The sequence below is a fragment of the Scyliorhinus canicula genome, chromosome 2 (genome assembly GCF_902713615.1).
Source record: "Scyliorhinus canicula chromosome 2, sScyCan1.1, whole genome shotgun sequence".
Taxonomy (NCBI): domain Eukaryota; kingdom Metazoa; phylum Chordata; class Chondrichthyes; order Carcharhiniformes; family Scyliorhinidae; genus Scyliorhinus; species Scyliorhinus canicula.
In genome coordinates this window covers 249849071-249862564 of record NC_052147.1, presented here as the reverse complement: position 1 = coordinate 249862564, position 13494 = coordinate 249849071, and the positions used below count along the sequence as shown (strand labels likewise).

The following is a 13494-nucleotide window of genomic DNA, read 5'->3' as shown; positions in this document are numbered from 1 at the left end:
CTTGTAGGGATGTAGGATACTTGTAGGATACTAGCAGGGATGACCCTGCTATCTAATGACAATCTGGGTTTTATTTGGCCCTCAATGGGGAACACCCCATCAAGGTCATCATCAATTGTATTTCCTGCACTGAGGAATTTAGACGAGCGGCGCTCCTCAGTGCAGGGAGAGAGGCACACCGATCTCTCAACCACCCAACATGACCCCCACACCCCCCCAATGCCCCAACTCAGAGGATCCTCGCGGCCCCCCGCACTCCACCTCATAAGGGCAAGGTTCACCCGGACCCTATGCCCGGCGTGGGAAAATGCTACTTGGGCGCCTTGACCCTGCCAGCCTGGCATCCTGGTAATGCCTCTTCTACCCTGGCAGTGCCAAATGGGCACTCTGGTAGTGCCAAACCGGCACCCAGATGGTGCTGCCGGGGGTCCAGGTGGCACTGCCAGGGTACCAGGCTGGCAGGGCCAAGGTGCCTCATACCACCGTGTCCAGATAGTAACCAGCCGGAAACCTCCTTTCGTCTTGGAGACACCCCCCAAAGTGCCGTTCCGTCTGGTCCCCATATGTGGTGGCCAGTGGTAAATGGCTCCTGGCTGGGGTCTCCTCCTCGGGGCAGTTAGATTCTGGGAGCCGGTTCGATCTGGCGGCGGCAGAGTTAAATAAGCTTTCAAGCATACTTAACTCTGCAAGTCTGTGTCCCTCCTGTTGTGGGCGGGATCCAGGTCGTGACGTCTTGTCGGGGATCCCGGAACAGGCCTCACCCGTCGTGATTTGGCGGGACGTGGCCAGTAAATCAATGGTGGTTACTGATGGTTACATTACTTGTTGTTATAGTGGTGGAACCCACAGAACCCATGACCAGCAGCACGGAATTGCTTAGGAGGACAATCATACTCGTTAGCGAGTGATCACTGACGAAGATTAAATAAAATACCACCAAAGACATTGATAAATATGAATGTTCAATTTAAAAATGCTGTAGTTTTCTGGGGAAATGAGGCTGACAGAAGTGACATTTTTAAAACATCTTAGTTGGTATCAGGAGGTCCATTAGATCTTTATTTGCTCATAGGGCATTACGGTGGCATAGTGGTTAGCACAAATGTTTCACAGCTCCAGGGTCCCAGGTTCGATTCCCGGCTTGGGTCACTGTCTGTGTGGAGTCTGCACGTTCTCCCCGTGTGTGCGTGGGTTTCCTCCGGGTGCTCCGGTTTCCTCCCACAGCCCAAAGATGTGCAGGTTAGGTGGATTGGCCATGCTAAATTGCCCTCAGGGTCCAAATTGCCCTTAGTGTTAGGTGGGGTTACTGGGTTATCGGGATAGGGTGGAGGTATGGGCTTGGGTAGGGTACTCTTTCCAAGAGCCAGTGCAGACTCGATGGGCTGAATGGCCTCCTTCTGCACTGTAAATTCTATGAAATTAGTCCAGACTAATTTCACTTCTTAGACAGACAGATGGTCCACGCCAACCTACAACCATGGCATCAAACCATTTCTGATGTTTTCTCAGGCTTTTGTATTGTCGTTACATTAGTCAATCACTCTGACGATGATTTTGGTGTCCAGCTTCAGGCAATGAGCAGGAAGCTTATTCCACATGATCGATAACATTAGTGGGAGGATTGATCCACTTTTGAGTGTGGGTATCACTCAGTTAAACACAATGTAGTGTTGAATATCTGAACGAGGATGACTGACAGCTTGTCACTCCAGAGGGGCGAAAACCTATGGGGCTGGATTCTCTGCAGCCCCTTGCCTTAATCGCGTTTGGCACGAGGAATGAGAATCCAAATTGGGCCCGGCGCCACTCCCATGATTCTCCAGTGCCCGGAGAATTGCTCACGCGCGATTTACATGGTGTGGCTGGGGGACCATTGCCTTGCCAGAGGCCTCCCAGCGATGCTCCAGCCCTGACTGGCCGAATTCCCAATGACGTGGGTCTAACTGGTTGGGACTCGCACACGGCGGCTGCGGACGGGGGGATTATATACCGGGGAAGGCCTTATGGACAGCTGAGGTGGTGATCGGGTGGGTTAGATGGAGTGGTGCGGGGCAGATCTTTGGAACCTTGGGCGAAATTCTCCGCGGACCGACGTGACGCCCATTTCCGGCGGGAAAAAGCGGTGTGCATGACTCCGGCGTCCGGGCCTTCTTTTAAGCTGGCAATCTCCGTTCCCGGAAGGGCCAGCAGCGGACTGACGCGATAGGCGTCAGTTTCTCCAGCTGCGGAAGTGGCGAGTCCCGGCGTTTGTGTGGTGGGGAGAGAGAGAGACCCAGTGGGGTGGGGGGAGAAGAGCGACCTGGCATGGGGGGGGGGGGGGGGGGAGAAGAGCGACCCGGCATTGGGGGGGGGGGGGGGGGAGAAGAGCGACCCGGCATTGGGGGGGGGCAGAGAAGAGCGACCCGGAATGGGGAGGGGGGGGGAGAAGAGCGACCCGGCATGGGGGGGGGGAGAAAAGCGACCCGGCATTGGGGGGGGGGGGAGAAGAGCGACCCGGCATTGTGGGGGGGGAGAAGAGCGACCCGGCATTGGGGGGGGGAGAAGAGCGACCCGGCATTGGGGGGGGGGGGAGAAGAGCGACCCGGCATGGGGGGGGGGGAGAAGAGCGACCCGGCATTGGGGGGGGGGGGAGAAGAGCGACCCGGCATTGGGGGGGGGGGGGGGAGAAGAGCGACCCGGCATGGGGGGGGGGAGAAGAGCGACCCGGCATGGGGGGGGGGAGAAGAGCGACCCCGCATTGGGGGGGGGGGGAGAAGAGCGACCGGCATTGGTGGGGGGGGGGGAGAAAAGCAACCCGGCATTGGGGGGGGGGGGGGGGGGAGAAGAGCGACCCGGCATTGGGGGGGGGGGAGAGAAGAGCGACCTGGCATGGGGGGGGAGGAGAAGAGCGACCCGGCATTGGGGGGGGGGAGGAGAAGAGCGACCCGGCATTGGGAGGGGGGAGAAGAGCAACCCGGCATTGGGGGGGGGGGGGGGGGGAGAAGAGCGATCCGGCATCGGGGGGGGGGGGGTTGGGGGCAGCGGCGTGCAGAGAGGGGGGGGGGCGACGGATGCCCGGGGCCAACGCACCGTCGCCCCCCCCCTCTGTACGCCGCTGCCCCCTACCCCAACCACCCCCCCCTCACCACCCCTACCTCCCTCCAACGCCCCTACCCCCCTCCCCACCACCCCTACCCCCCTCCAACGCCGCCCCCCCACCCCCCTCCAACGCCGCCCCCCCATCTCTCGCAACGCCGCAACCCCCCCCTCTCAACGCCGGGTCCCCCCCCCTCAACGCCGGTACCCACACCCCGTCCCCCTCCCTCTGAAGGCTGGTACCCACACCCCCCCTCCCTCTGAAGGCCGGTACCCACACCCCCCCCTCCTTCCTCCTCCCCCCTTCCTTCCTCCTCCCCCCCTTCCTTCCTCATTAGTGGGGGGGTGGGGTGCGGCGTTAGTGGGGGGTGGGGGGGTGAGGCGTTGGAGGGGGGTAGGGGTGGTGAAGGGGGGGGTTGGGGTAGGGGCAGCGGCGTGCAGAGAGGGGGGGCGACGGATGCCCGGGGCCAACGCACCGTCGCCCCCCCTCTGCACGCCGCTGCCCCTACCCCAACCCCCTCCCCTCACCACCCCTACCCCCTTCACCACCCCTACCCCACTCCAACGCCGCACCCCCCCCCCACTAACGGAGGAAGGAAGGGGGGGAGGAGGAAGGAAGGGGGGAGGAGGAAGGGGGGGGGGGGAGGAAGGAGGGGGGGAGGAGGAGAGAGGGGGGGTGTGTGGGTACCGGCGTTGAGGGGGGGGGACCCGGCGATGAGGGGGGGTTGCGGCGTTGAGGGTGGGGGGGTTGCGGCGTTGCGAGAGATGGGGGGGGCGGCGTTGGAGGGGGGATGGGGGGGCGGCATTGGAGGGGGGTAGGGGTGGTGGGGAGGGGGGTAGGGGTGGTGGGGTGGGGGGTAGGGGTGGTGGGGAGGGGGGTAGGGGCATTGGAGGGAGGTGGGGTGGTGAGGGGGGGGTGGTTGGGGTCGGGGGCAGCGGCGTACAGAGGGGGGGGGCGACGGTGCGTTGGCCCCGGGCATCCGTCGCCCCCCCTCTCTGCACGCCGCTGCCCCCAAACCCCCCCCCGATTCCGCAACCCACCCCCCCGATGCCGCAAACCCCCCCGATGCCGCAAACCCCCCCCCGATGCCGCAACCCCCCCCATGCCGCAACCCCCCCCCCGATGCCGCAACCCACCCCCCCCCGATGCCGCAACCCACCCCCCCGACACTGAACGGCGTCAACCATCATCAATGGTTGACGACGTTTTAAAGCAACTGTGATTTTCGCCGACGTGACCCGTGGCCACGTCGGCGGGACTTCGGCCCATCCGGGCCGGAGATTTGTGGAAACTAAAAATATAATGACATCCCGCCGGCGCCAGCTGTTTTCAGAGGCTGCCGGCGGGATTTGCACAGCGCCGGTTTTTGGCCGGTCAGAGATTTAAAAACCCTGCGGGAGCGGGAATAACGCCGCTGCCGGCCGATTCTCCGACCCTGCGTGGGGATGGAGAATCCCGCCCCTTGTTTGTTGGTCCAGGTCCGCCGGCTGAGTCCGCCATCGCGTTCGGTTCGGCCGCTTGAGGCTGCCGCCGTGCATATGCGTGGACTCGGAACCGGAAGGGCGAGGGCCTGTATCCGCAGCTAAAGCTGCGAGAAGCACTCCGGAGCCCTGCCAGCCCCCTGCAGGTAGGTGAATAGCACTTAATATATAAGGAAAGTCTGGCATAAAAGCCAATGTAAACAAAGCCCCATTTTTGGAGAATCCAGCCCTAGGTTCCTGTATAGAAACCAGCCAAAAATTCCCATTTAAAACTAGGATAGATGGGGAGGCGAGGGACTTTTGGAAGTTGTAAAGCCAGTGGGGAAAAGGGGACAGAGGGGCTAGCAGTGGTTGAAATTTTACAATGCCAGAATTCTACCCTTTCAAATATAATTGTGCAAACGGTTTCTTAGTTTTATTTTGGAATGGCAGCAAAACCTTTTGAGGATGCCTCGCCTGATGGTTCAGCGCACTCTGCCCATTGAAGACCAAAATTACAGTGAGGCCCCAAAACATTAGGACTTTTAATTCAAATATTTTGGTGAGACAGTGACTGTCTATTTCAGCATCTTATCAGAAATTGCAGTAGTTAACGTAGGTAGTCCAAGTTGGTATGGCAACAAGCACATTTACATGCATGGTGTAGTATGGAGTTATGGAGAGTGATGGTAGGGGCTCCAGCATTCTTTCTACCACATGGCTGACCAGGACTCTCTGCCTCCTAGTACCTCCCATTGGCATGCCCTGGAAGGATTGCAGGTTGATAGTTTGACCATGTTGTAAACACACCTTTCTTATTGGCCATCAAGTTTTGGGCGAGGACGCAAATCCACAGCTTCTGGCTCAGAAGCAGAGTCACTTCCTCTCAAGACCTCTAAAAAATCGAGTAGTGTGAGTCTAATGTGACAAATGAGCAAGGATTTTAAGAAGTCATTGCCACCATATTGTTCACCGTGTAAAATACGGTATAAGCAGATAAGAACCTTTCCAAAGGAGAACCCCATCACATCGGTCCCAAATTGGAATTGCTACTGCTGTGGTCTAGCACTTTGTCCCTTTGTTGTGATTTAATTTGTAATTAAATCAATCTTGTTTGACCATTTGCTGTCATTCATGACTTTGAGATTACCTTTTCAGGCTGAGAAGCCTGGAGCTAAGATTTTCAAAGGACTGCGAGATCTGGACCCCGGGCTGTTGGGCTTTGAAGATCACGATTCTGGAGGTTATCTCGGGATCTCAACGCCTCCAAGACAGTTCTGAATTTTCAAAGGGTCGGCATGGAACAGGGAGTGGGGAAGAGAGCCCCTTAAACTCCTTAAGGAGTCTGAAACAGAATTCACTTTTCAAAATTGTTTCTGGCGAGTCTGAACAGCCTTCTAAACAGCAGTTCAGTGCTGTTGTATTCACCCTCAGGCCCAGATAAATTTCTTATGAGATGTTTTTGAGACAAACCTGTTGGGCCAATTAATGGCAGCATGAACTCTGGCCCTTAGTTTTTACTGCTGTCTGCTGTTTACCACCCCATGGTCTTTCAAGAGCTGCCTTCTCAAATTGGCAGGGCAGAAGAAGACACCAACAGGGCTGCCAGCTGCCTTTGCTACTGGTGCTGAGCAAGCACCTCCCACCTCTAACTGGGCACTGAGTTTGCCTCCTGGTCAATTGAACCATTTACATTCCAAACCATTTTGTGTGAATGATGCTGTCTGGGTTCGGTGTCAGGACCCAGAAAGTGCCCTTGCATCAGGATTTTGATCCCGCATTGAAAATCCAGCCCCAGGTTTCTCCAGCCGTTTTTCATAGCTTAGTGAACAACAACAACAGATTTAATATACCTTTAAACATCGCAGGTTACTGATGTTGGATGGATTCACCGACCTCCCAGCCGCGTGTTTCCCAGCAGCGGGAGGCGGCGTGACGTTTGCTGGTGGCGAGATTCTCTGGTCCCGCTGCTGTTAATAGTAACTCCAGTTGAAACCACCTCAAAGAACCCCCGCCAGCATGAACGACCGGAGAATTCCGGCCCATATCTCTTGTGAACTGTCTCAAAAGCTTGAGTGCATCCTTACTGCCTCAAGTGAGCTGAACTCGACACCATACTCAATCTGATGTCTGACTGGAGTACTTAGTATGCCGTTCTCCTTTTTGCATTGTGCTATTCTGGATAATCGTTTCAAATTCTGCTCACCGTGCTGAGAAACAAATCTATAAAAACCCATAACTCACTTCAGTTCCCTTATCTAACAACATAACTTTCATGAAGTACTGGTGCCCACGGTGTTTTCTTTCCATTTGAAATCCACCGACATACGTCCATGCATATTTGACCTAACTCAACCTACCTCCTCAAATTTGGCTCCCTTTTGAGCTGTATATTTGCCCAGTTTACATTCGGCTTCTGAATCTAACCTGTTATTGTAAATTGGAAATACAGTAATAATAAATTCATCCTTGGGCACCCTGCTCAACACTTTAACACCTTTACATAATTTCTGCAACACATAATTCCTGTTATTTCATTCCCTTCAGCCAATTTCCCAACTTTCACCCTGGAACGTTGCTGTTTTAAGTTAAAATCCAATGAGACAGAACTCCGGCAAAATGCTTTAAAGAGTCACGATCCATCACACCGATGAATAATCATCCAGCCATGTATTTCAATAATCCATAAATACCATTAGAGTACCATTTTCGTTAAAATGACTATCGACAACACTCATTGTACACCTCCTGTGAAAATTCCCCGGCAGGGGATTCCACAGGGAAATCTCACAAAGTTCCATGTATCAGATAAAAAAGGATTGAAGGTTAGTTTGAATTTCCTTCTGTGAACTTACTACCTATCTTATTTTTTGCCGATTGATTTCAGCTGAGGGTTCAAAACATTTGTGCTCTTTCATCTCCATGGGAGATTAGAAATATTTATTGCTTTAACATTTGGTTTAACACTTGTATTCAATACTTTTCCCATAGCACTTTAGCTTTCACATTTCAACAATCTGTTAATAATTAGGCATGGTTGCCCTTTTTTGTATAACTATACATGTGTATAAAAGATCGGGTACTAACAGTCCTCATGTCTATTCATATTTGATAAACTCCATATTCTTATAAATAATAATTTATGTATCACTTAAAGCTGATTAAAAATGCCACTCCACAGCACATTTGTTTATCAATAGTAATAAATGGAAAGGAAAAAAGAATTGTTCAATGCAATTGCGCATGGGAACATTAGCCAAAGATGGATGTCCAGGGTAAACCTTTGCAATTAACCCTTGCTACAGGGTAAATTCAATAGTCCTACACACCCAGCAGGGAACTGCATCAAGGGGTTGAGTTTCCAACACAGTGGCATGGATTCTCTGACCTGTGCTTCCCTCGAGCACAACATCTGTGCCATTTAACATTAAGCATTCATTTTGTGTTGAAGTACACCAAATATTTTATTTCCCCCCCCAAAAATTTAATTCTTATTTCTGCTTTGATTCAATTTCAGGCAGCAAAAGATTTAAAAGCGAAACTTTTAAATAATCCGATTCAAAGCCGTTGAAGAAGATTTTAGGAAGCATTCAATAAAGCATTCAATTAGGGGCTGGTTTAGCACAGTGGGCTAAACAGCTGGCTTGCAATGCAGAACAATGCCAGCAGCGCGGGTTCAATTCCCGTACTGGCCACCCCAAACAGGCGCCGGAATGTGGCGACACAGTAACTTCATTGTAGCCTACTTGTGACAATAAGTTCTCATAAAGGTAGTGGATATTTTGAGCAGGAATATTATGGCAAATGCTCACGGTATTTTACCTGGTGGTTCAATTCTTCAGGTGAAAACAGCATTTTGTTTTAAATAAGACAAAAGTATTGCTGCTATTTGCAGTGATTCACATAAAATACTGCTTAAATCTTTAATTCTTTTTCATTATTTACACAACGAATGCCAGTATTTAGAAATAAAAGGGTCCTGTTTTAGAATTAATTTTTTCTTTTTCTCCTCCCATTCAAAATTTAAAAGCCCTATAGTCCTTCAGATGGAGAAAATATGGGTTTGAGTAGGTTTCTGAGAATAGTTTTCGGCTTGATTTGCATATTTACGCCCCATTGTTTCTTCTAAAACTCCGCTCACATTTCCTCAGAAAATATGAGCACATCCAGGATAATTACTTTCAATGGAAAGTTAACAGATGACAGATGATGTACAAAAGCATGGCGCACAATCTGTCTGAAAATCAACTTGCAATCATCAAGTCAATGCCGTGTACTGTGGGACTTCCTTCTGAAGTCAGATTAACATGTGCTTCTTATTAAAATAAATGCCTTCTGCGCTCTATGGTGGGAAATCATATAATGTTTCCAAAATAGAAGACGTAAGTAAACTATTACATTTTAGAAAACATAAAGGCATTCTAAATTGATATATCTGTTTTTACAGATATCATTCACTTCGATAATTCTAAAACCATTTAAGAGTGTAGCAACCACCACAAGAATCATTCACTTGGAATGACAATAAGAATGAAGTTGGTGTGGAGACGGTGAATTAACAACCAGTTTTGAGTCCCACACTATTTCATTTTCCATTGATTTCAATGGAAATAAAACCAGTAGGGTGTAAAACAAGGCTTTTGTTTCACTCTCAGCTTGTTTGTATAGACTAATTTTAACATCAGAGCTTTTGGTTTAATAATACAATTTATTTTGATGCAGGTTTTTCACATATATAAATAGTTTTGCAATCTTTTTCTTTTGTGTAAGGCTGATATCGTAAGGTATTTTTTTTTTGCTTAATGCAAAATTTCCCATTGGTTTCTATGAAGGACAGGCCACAGGATCAGAAATTGGATGTTTTACCTATGAGTACCTGAGATTTAGTTGTTAATTTGTATGGTGTTCATATTGTACACCATAAATAGCTCTGCAAGTAATTTGCTTGTTATAGAATATTAAAAAAGGTTTAATAAGACATCGGTAAATGTTCTTTAATCAAGTTCAGGCATGCATCCCCAGACATGACTTTGGCAACTGCATTCATTATTTCAGATATGTCAGATGAAAGACGTCTTTTGGTTAATTGATAGCATGAAGCCACATGTAAAATTACACGCTCTCTCCTACTCTCCAAACCAGTAGCATAGTAGTTTAGTAGTTTAGGCGTGCTTGCTACTTTGTTCGTGTGCCCTATATCTATTTAACTACATCTAACTACATATGTAGTTTGTTTATTCAGTATTTACACATCTAGTAATATAAAGACAACATCAAACCATTTCAGCCTGCTTTTGGAGACATAATTGCCACCTGGCCTCATTATGAATGCCTGGCTAATCAACTTAGATCACAGCACACAATACATAGAAAGCTGCAGAATGGAGGGGATCCTTATTTGATTCATATCTTTATTACCTTATAATAATCTGGTTCTTTGAAGAGTTTTCACTGCCAGTGTATATATTTACACAGGATGAAGAGATCTGAAGTACATAAAAGCTGATGACATTGATAGTCTGAAGGGCTGTGTTTATCGTGTCATTTTTAGGATAATTTCAAAGATTTGCCAATGACTCATTGGTTCTGTGCAAAACAGATACTTGGGGGCGGGGTAGGGGGGAGGCATTGATAAGGAGGAGGCCTGGGGAAATATGAGGCAGAATGGAGGGAGTATGGGCAATTTGAGGAGGCATGGAACAGCATAAAGAGATTATGAGGCAGCATGAAGGCAGGATATTATATTTTTTAAAAAATAATCTTTATTGTCACAAGTAGGCTCACCTTGCAATGAAGTTACGATGAAAAGCTCCAAGTCGCCACATTCCAACGCATGTTCGGGTAAACAGAGGGAGAATTCAGAATGTCCAAATTGCCTAACAGCACGTCTTTCCGGGCTAGTGTGAGGAAACCAGAGCATCCGGAGGAAACCCACGCAGATACGGGGAGAAAGTGCAGACTCCGCAGACAGTGACCCAAGCTGGGAATCGAACCAGGGACCCTGGCACTGTGAAGCCATAGTGCTAACCACTGTGCTACTGTGCTGCCCACTTTTTGTTCAATGGGAGTCATGAGGAGACATGGGTGGAATTGACGAACAAGAAGGGGACAAGGGCATGTTGTTGAAGAGTAAAGGGTTGCAACTGGGCTAATGTTCCAAAACACAGAGCCAAGTGATCCAGCCTGTAGGCCTTGCTTTCCACCCACCTCTATTGCTGCCTTGGGCCAGCCTCCCGAGGTGATGGACCTGACTCCATTCCCCCTCAGCTTCCCTGGAATGAAAGCATTTCAGGTGGCGACCTCCTTACAAATGACGGGTTTGCAGATTCAGGAACTCACTGACTCTTGATAAGAATCTTCTTTACAAAAATCTAGCAAAACACTCTTGTTAACTCCTCCAAAAACCAAGCAAATTAGTTAAACATGAATTGCCTTCAATAAATCTCTACTGGCTTTTCTTAATTACTTAATTAGTTAGGTAATTAAAGAAGTTAACGAAACCACTAAACTTAAGGAAAAAGCATGTAAGTGTGCAAAGATGAGTGGCGGGACAGATGATTTGGCAGAACATGAAGAATGACAGAGAATGCCAAAAAGATTAATGTAGAAAAATAAATTAGAATACGAGAGGAAGCTAGCTAGAAATGTCGAAATAGACAGAAAGAGTTTCTACAGGTATTTGAAAAGGAAAAGTGTGAGGACAGTGAGTATTGCTCCTCTAGAGAGTGAGAATGGGAAATTAATAGTGGATAATGAGGAAATGGAGGATGAAATTAACAAATATTTATATCTCCTTCATACTAAAGCCCGTATGGCTTTGTGTTTAAAAAACAGACTGTGACTTTTTCTGGGTCTGTCTTCTATCCTTTTGTTCAAACGTAATGGGGAGTGGTTATGTCAGACAATTCATCCCAACTTCCGAGAATCGAGAACTTCCCAATGCAATCGTTGTGGTGTTTACCTAAGATTGTAGAAAATTGAGTACGATTATGGGCCAGGGTTTATAGAACCCCAAAGATATCATGGAGTTCACTTGACCCACACCTTTAAATAGATTTTGGTTATGGGGAGAACAAGGGTCCACTTTACAGGTGTGGTGCAACAAAAAGCTAAAGTATGTTTAAAACAAAACAATGTTTATTCTATCAATCCAGTTAACATGTTATAAACACACAGTAAACATCTTATCAACTACATACACTGATACTTTCCCACATACAATATTCTATAGGTAACCCTTAATAACTTTCCAAAGAGCAACCATAAATTAAGTCCTTTATAAAATAAAGACAGCAGGTTTAAATGCTCTACAGAAACAGGTATTATTTTGAAATCATCAATGATCTGGATACATTCTTTAGCTTGTAGAGAGAGTGATCATTATACAGCTGCTTGCTTTAAATGCATCTATCCACCTCTGAAAATGAAACTAAACACACACTGCAACTGCCAGCTCAAAAACGAAAGTGAAAGACAGACAGCCCAGCTCCACCCACACACTGACATCACTGCAGCTATTTGATAAACACCCATTTTTAAAAGGTACATCCACCTGACAGTACTTTTTTCCAATCTATGGGAAAGCTGCTCACAGCTTATCTCATCTGAATTTCAGCCACTTCTGCCTGAGAGACGTTTTAAAATTGTGTGACGGCACTAACCTCTTAAACACCAGACTGCTTCCAAAAACATTACTTTCAGCATTTTACTCATAAATGGGAGAATGCTTCAAATTTTTCTGTGGAGTTGCTCATTTGCCTAAAAAAAAAGACATGCAACTACAGCGAGAACAACAGCAACAATTAGGGTAGCAATAATTGTGCTGATGCCTTCTCTCATAGCATCTCACTCTTAAAGCCTCCATTCTTCACTGCTCCTCTTCCTTTCTTATGCAGAACATTGGGCGGAATTCTCCGCTCCCGGGAAAAATCGAGAGGGCTGTCGTGAACTCGGCCGAGTTTCAAGACGGCCTCAGAGGCTGCTCCTCACCCCGTATTCTCCCCTCCCGGCAGGGCTAGGAGCGGCGCTCCATAACTCTCGGCCGCTGGGCGGCGCGCCAAGAGTGACGCGACGGCGGCGTCTATGTGACGTCAGTCATGCATGCGCAGGTTGGCCGGCTCCAACCCGCGCATGCGCGGCTGACATCACGACGGCTGACAGCTCAAACCCGCGCATGCGCGGTGGCCGTCTTTCCCCTCAGCCGCCCCGCAAGACGTGGCGGCTTGATCTTGCGGGACGGCGGAGGGAAATAGTGCGTCCGATTGAGAAGCCGGCCCAACGATCGGTGGGCACCGATTGCGGGCCTGTCCCCTCCCGAGCACAGTCGTGGTGCTCATTTCCCACCAGGCCCCCTACAAGCCCCAAACGGGCATCTCCACACCCGTTTCACGATGGCAGCGACCAGATGTGGTTGCCGTCGTCGTGAAACGGTCGCGAACGGCAGGCCGCTCAGCCCATCGGGGTTGGAGAAACGGAGGTCGCCGTGAAAAACGGCGAGCGGCGATTCTTCCGAGCGGGGGGGGGCAATCGCAGGGGGCGCGAGGGGGACGTGAAATTTGTCGGGGGTCCCTCCCGCGATTCTCCCACGCAGCGTGGGGAGTGGAGAATCGCGCCCAGTATCTTTGTGAGAGGACAGGTGTCCATTGCAAAGTGTACAAAAAGCAAGAGGAAGATCAACATAACAATCCAGAAATATTAATTCACACCCAATAACGAGTAATTTTGGATCTTGCTGTGCTTATGTTTATGAGCACATTCCATTCCAAAGCAGCTTTTGTGTAAACTCCGAATACTCATTTGAATTACTGCTGCCTGGGTAGAGCTACGTAATTGAATGGCGTGGAGAGATGTATTCTCTGAAGTGGTGCAACCAATTGAGGAAGTTTGCTCTTTTGCCAGGGCTATTTTACAATGTTTTAAGAAATTCGAGGCAACATTGCTTCAAAACACAAAGTATTT

General features: G+C 49.1%; 1 protein-coding gene across 1 annotated transcript in view; it reads left to right on the top strand.

Moving 5' to 3' along the window:
• LOC119962094 (low-density lipoprotein receptor-related protein 1-like) overlaps positions 1-13494 on the top strand; it is a 2271162-nt gene that overhangs the window by 850315 nt on the left and 1407353 nt on the right.